The 5540-nt window shown below is 34.3% G+C and overlaps 1 long non-coding RNA gene across 1 annotated transcript; it reads right to left on the bottom strand.

Annotated features, from left to right (window-relative positions):
- Positions 1-3347: 3347 nt before the first annotated feature.
- LOC145039490 (uncharacterized) lies at positions 3348-3849 on the bottom strand. Its single transcript, XR_013679817.1, has 2 exons — positions 3781-3849; positions 3348-3705 (listed from the first exon to the last, which is right to left on the bottom strand). It is a non-coding gene; the product is annotated as an uncharacterized LOC145039490 (long non-coding RNA).
- Between the last annotated feature and the right edge of the window lie 1691 nt (positions 3850-5540).

The raw sequence follows: 5540 nt of genomic DNA, 5'->3' as shown, positions 1-5540 counted from the left end.
TATTTTATGTCCCCAACTGGTCCAAAAAGGGTTATAATAGAAGACATGGAGAAGCAGGATTGCATTAGACCCTCATCACCTGTAGTTGCTCATGAAGTGGTAACTCCAATCCAAATTGATGTTGGTGAGGGTGATTTAGGGTTAGCATTAACCTTATACAAATCAGCAACACCTGAATTTAGTAGGTCTAAAGGTTGGAAACATAGTAAAGGGGCATCGTCTTGTAGTAGAATGCTTAAATTAGATTGGGAAGGTGCTGAAAAAACAATGGCAAGTGGTGAAGTTGATAAGGGTAAGGGTGTAGAAGGATTTGTAGATGAATTTGTTGTAGTTGATGCAGAAAAAGAGTTAAACAAAGAGATTGATGTGAATGAAGAACTTGATGTGAACAAATCGAATGGTGAGGGTGTAGAAGGATTTGCAGATGAGGGGTATAGAGTTGTCATAGATAATGATCCTCAAGGAGTCAATGAATTTTCAACTAACATCAACATAGATGATGAGTTAATGACAAACTTTCAACCTTTTGAAGGGTTTGAAGACCAAGATAGCATCCCATTTAATGGGTTTGAAGGCCAAGATAATATTCCTTTCAATGATGAGTGCACACAAGAGGAGCCTGATGACATTGAGTTTGAGAATCAAAACAGTGAAGATGAAGATAGTGACTTTATGATTGATGAGGACAACATAATTGAAGATGTTGACGTCGACATGGAGGATTTCAATCTAAATATTGATATAGAAGCAGAGTTCAATGGATGTCAAAGAATGGGTGGTCAAATAAATGAAGATAGTGTTGAAGAAGATGATTTGGAGGTAATTGACAATGACGAGTGGGATTCACTAAGTGATGACTCAGGGGACAACAGGAAAAGAAGAGAAATGATCAAAGAGCTGGGGAAACAAACCTTATGTTCTGCTGGTGAGGTGCACAAGGTAGCTTTTCATATTGGGCAGAAATATAAAGCCAAGAAAGAATTGAAAGATAAAATTGACCTGCATGCTTTAGAGACAAGGAGGAATATCTCATTCACAAAAAACAACAAGAGTAGATTAACAGCTGTTTGTGATGGAACTGTAGTTTTAAATGCAAGTGGGGTAGGTGGACCTACCTCTGGGAAAAAGGTAAAGTGTAAAGATGTAAACTCAAATAAAGTTAAATGCACATGGAAACTTCATGCATCTAGGTCAAGTGAACAGGACTATTGGTTTATTAAGACATATAATCAGAAACACATCTGCCTCCAAACACGAAAAATCAGATCTTGCACAGCAACATTTCTTTCCAAACGTATTATGGATCAGATTGAAGCTAATCCTGGACTGCCTGTTCGTGCCCTACAAGAGCAACTCCAATCAACTTATGGAGTTAGTATTTCAGAAGAGAAAGCATTTAGGGCAAAAGCATTAGCCACCAAAAATGTTGCAGGGGATTACGTAAAGCAATATGCAGCTTTGAGAGACTATGTACTAGAGCTACAAAAGACAAATGAAGGTACAACTGTAAAGATTGATGTGGTTTCAGAACCTGTGGTTTCATCCCCAACCAGGCAATTCAGAAGGATATACGTGTGTTTAGGTCCTTTGAAGAAAGGTTTTAAGGCAGGTTTGAGAGAATTTTTAGGCTTAGATGGAGCCTTCATGAAGGGACCTTTCCCAGGTCAAATACTAAGTGCAGTTGGTGTTGATTCCAACAATGGAACCTACCCATTGGCATATGTTGTTGCTGAAAGTGAAAACACTTCAAGTTGGAAATGGTTTCTTCAGTGTCTTGCAGAAGATCTTGACTTGTATTCAAATTCCAACTTCACCTTTATCAGTGATAGACAGAAGGTACTGTAGTTACATTTAATATTGCATACTAGTTTCATTACAAACTAATGATAATTTCTTATTTTGTTTTGGTGACAACATGGTCTTCTACCAGCCATAGAACAATTGTTCCCTAATGCAGAACACAGGTTCTGTATTAGACACATATACCAGAACATGAGGATGTTATTTAAGACTACAGAGTACAAGGAGTATTTTTGGAGGTGTGCTACAGCCACCACCATACCAGAGTTTGAAGCTGTAATGGTAGAGCTAAGGAATTATGACATAGAAGCATATCAATGGCTCTTGAAAATCCCTCCACATCATTGGGCTAGAAGTCATTTTTCTGGTATTTTCTCAATTTGTTGTCTTATTTTTTATTGTAGTATAGATATACACTAACTGTTGTTTTGTTAATGAACTATTAGGAAGGGCAATTTCAGACATGTTATTGAATAACCTTTGTGAAGTGTTCAATAGCAAACTTGTAAAAGGGAGAGACAAACCCATTATCAGTTGTTTGGAGTTCATCAGAGAGTACCTTATGAAGAGAGTATGCAATGTGATGAAGGTGTTAAACAAGTGTCAAGGTCCATTAACTCCAACTGGTACTAGGATTTTGGAAGCAAACACAACACTAGCTAGTAAGTATCATGCACGATGGAATGGGGGACAAAAGTATCAGGTTAAAGGTCCATGGAATGATCAACATGTGGTGGACATGGAGAAAAGGGAGTGTAGTTGTAGAAAGTGGGAGCTTACTGGAATTCCTTGCAAACATGCTATTGCAAGCCTAAATGAAATGGCGGACAACAATGAAAAGGTAGGAGAACTATACACCTATGTGCATAAGGTGTATTGGCTTGATACAAGGAAAGAGATGTACTCCTTCAAGGTGGAGCCTATCAAAGGTAGAGCCATGTGGCCTAAGAGTGACTGCCCAACAACTCTTGTGCCTCCACCACACAACAAAGCTATAGGCAAGCCAAAAAAGAAAAGAAGGATTACAGTAGAGGAAAGGATTGAAATCCAGCAACGTAAGAGGCAAGCAAACAGTCAAAGTCAAAATGATAATGAAACTCAATCACTGAGCAGGAAGTTTTTGACTGTGACATGTAGTAAGTGTAAGCAAAAGGGTCATAATGCCAGGACCTGCAAGGCCAAAGATGGGAATTGATGTTTAAGTACTTTTTATGTTTGTCAAGACTTGTTAATGCACTTTAGTTGGTACTTTGTTGCCTTTTTTTGTTCCATTTTGATAATGTACTTTGATGCCCTTTTGATAATGTACTTTAATGCCCTTTGTTGGTAATGATTGTGTTTTGACATTTATCTGTTATGGTCCCCTTTTAGTAATGTTGTTTGTTATTTGTTTATGTTGTACTGTCAAAGCCTGAAGATGTTATGGCAATGTACTTAATGTATGCATATAAAACCATTACAATTGCATATTCAAAAGGGAGAGACAAAACCATTACACTTGCATATCATGTCAAGATCAAACCTTTATAATTTCATATTCATAAAAGGATAAAACCATTACACTTCCCATTGTCATAAAAGCATTACATATACAATGATCCAAAAGATAACACTTTTAAGTGGTTACTACCAACAAAAACATATATAAACCACAATTAAACCTTCTAGCACCAAAAGACAACATTTTTAAGTGGTTACTACCAACAAAAAAGTCCTAACCTCTAATTCCTATTTCCAAAACAGCACAAACAACAGAAACAAAACCCACGAGACAAGCAAACACATCTTCAGCTGGCCCACTTCAACCTCATACCTATTCATTGTTCTCAACAGTCCTGGTATGATAACAGTTGATCTTTGACACATAGGGGGATCGAACCACCCCAAAAATGCACATCTGGATCCCTACAAGAATACATTAAAGTCGAAGAGTTATTGCATAACTACCGAAATATCATAACCTAATATGAGTTTGCTAACCATTTTAGGGCATGCATAGAAACGACGACCAGGGTTTCGTGAAGTCCATGAGGTTCGCACAACAGCAACATTCCCACAGAAGCAGAGCACCATTTTTGAATCTCGTAGCAGTAGAAGTAGACGAGAGATGAAGAAGAAGAGACGAAGTAGAAGATCCTCTTCTCTGTAAATAAAAATGAAGAAGAGGAAGAGGATTGCGTATATGTATATAAAGGAGAAATATGATATTATTTAAAATAAGTACCTAAAATGACCAAAATGCCCTCACATGGAGGGCACGTGAAGGCACTAACGGCTCCAAACAAACGGTCAATGACGGAATGGACTAAAAACCCAAGAAAACCTTGATTTTGGACCTTTGGTGCAAGCTGGAAACTATTTGGACCCCATCCAAAGGTTTTGGCAAACCACAAGGACCAAATTCGCAGTTTTGTCTATATATATATATATATATATATATATATATATATATATATATATATATATTAAACTTTTAATCATATATATTATAAGTTGTATTTTAAAACTTTTCAAAATACTAGGGTTTAAAATTAATTATCAAATTAAACAATTAATAATTAATTAATTTGAAACCAAATGATGATTTATTCTTTTATCTTAATTAAACAATTCATTAAATAAATGTAAATCATATTATTTACCAATTAAACAATTAATTAGATAAATTTATATCATATGGAATAAATAATTATTTACCAGTTAAATAATTAATGAAATAACTCAAACTAAATCTTAATCTCTTAGGCATCTAATTTTCAAAAATGGGTAAGGTTTATTAAGTTTTAGTTATTCAAGTTTTAAATCATATTAAAATAATAATTAAGGAAACTAGAAACCTTAGGGACTCCTACTACATTTTCAAAAATAAGGGGGGAAGGGGGGTGGCTAGGGTTCCAGAAAACCTTAGCCAAGTCGAAATTTTAAGTCATTAGGGTTTAAATTCCATAAACCCTAATTTGATCAATTCATTTTAATGCACAATCAAATAAAACTAAGGCTATGATACCACTGATGAGTTTTCTAGGTTATAAAAAATATTTCATGTGGCAGAAAAACGCTTAAACACTTAAGTTCACTTACAACCTACAAATGATCTATATTTTCTATATTGATAGCAACTAAATATGAATATCTAGAAACTCTAGGAAACCCTACTATAATCGAAATTATAATAAAGGTTTAGAGTTATTTACCTTTTTATTAATGTAGACAACTTAATCCAACACGTTTTTAAACAGTTGAAGCCTCATGAAGCGAAGTATCCTACTCATGATCTTAAGTTGGAGGTGGTGGTTTTTGCCCTCAAGATTCTGGGTCATTCACAACTTAATTCACTTATTCACAATTTAATATAAAGTTCATACAAAATTCAAAACATAATTCACAATGGAGCCATTTACAAGTTAATACACCTAATCATACACCATTCAAAGTTTAAAACATAACATTCAAAAAATTTAAAAATTACTTACATTATTTACAAACAAAATCAAAAGTAAAAAAAGTAAAAAAAAATACAAAAAAAAATAAAGTTTAGTTACAAAATTTAGAGTTTAGTTGGTATTAATAAGTCATTCATTACAAATTCACAACTTAATGGAATCATTCACAACTTAATGATACCATTTCCAGTTTAATACATCATACACCTATCACAATTTAAAACAAAACATTCAAAAACTTTCAAAATTATTTATATTATTTATAAAATAAAGTTAAAAGTAAAGAAAGTAAAAAAG

The sequence above is a fragment of the Lactuca saligna genome, chromosome 4 (assembly GCF_052625555.1).
Source record: "Lactuca saligna cultivar CGN05327 chromosome 4, ASM5262555v1, whole genome shotgun sequence".
Lineage (NCBI taxonomy): Eukaryota > Viridiplantae > Streptophyta > Magnoliopsida > Asterales > Asteraceae > Lactuca > Lactuca saligna.
This window is presented reverse-complemented; position numbering and strand designations above follow the sequence as displayed.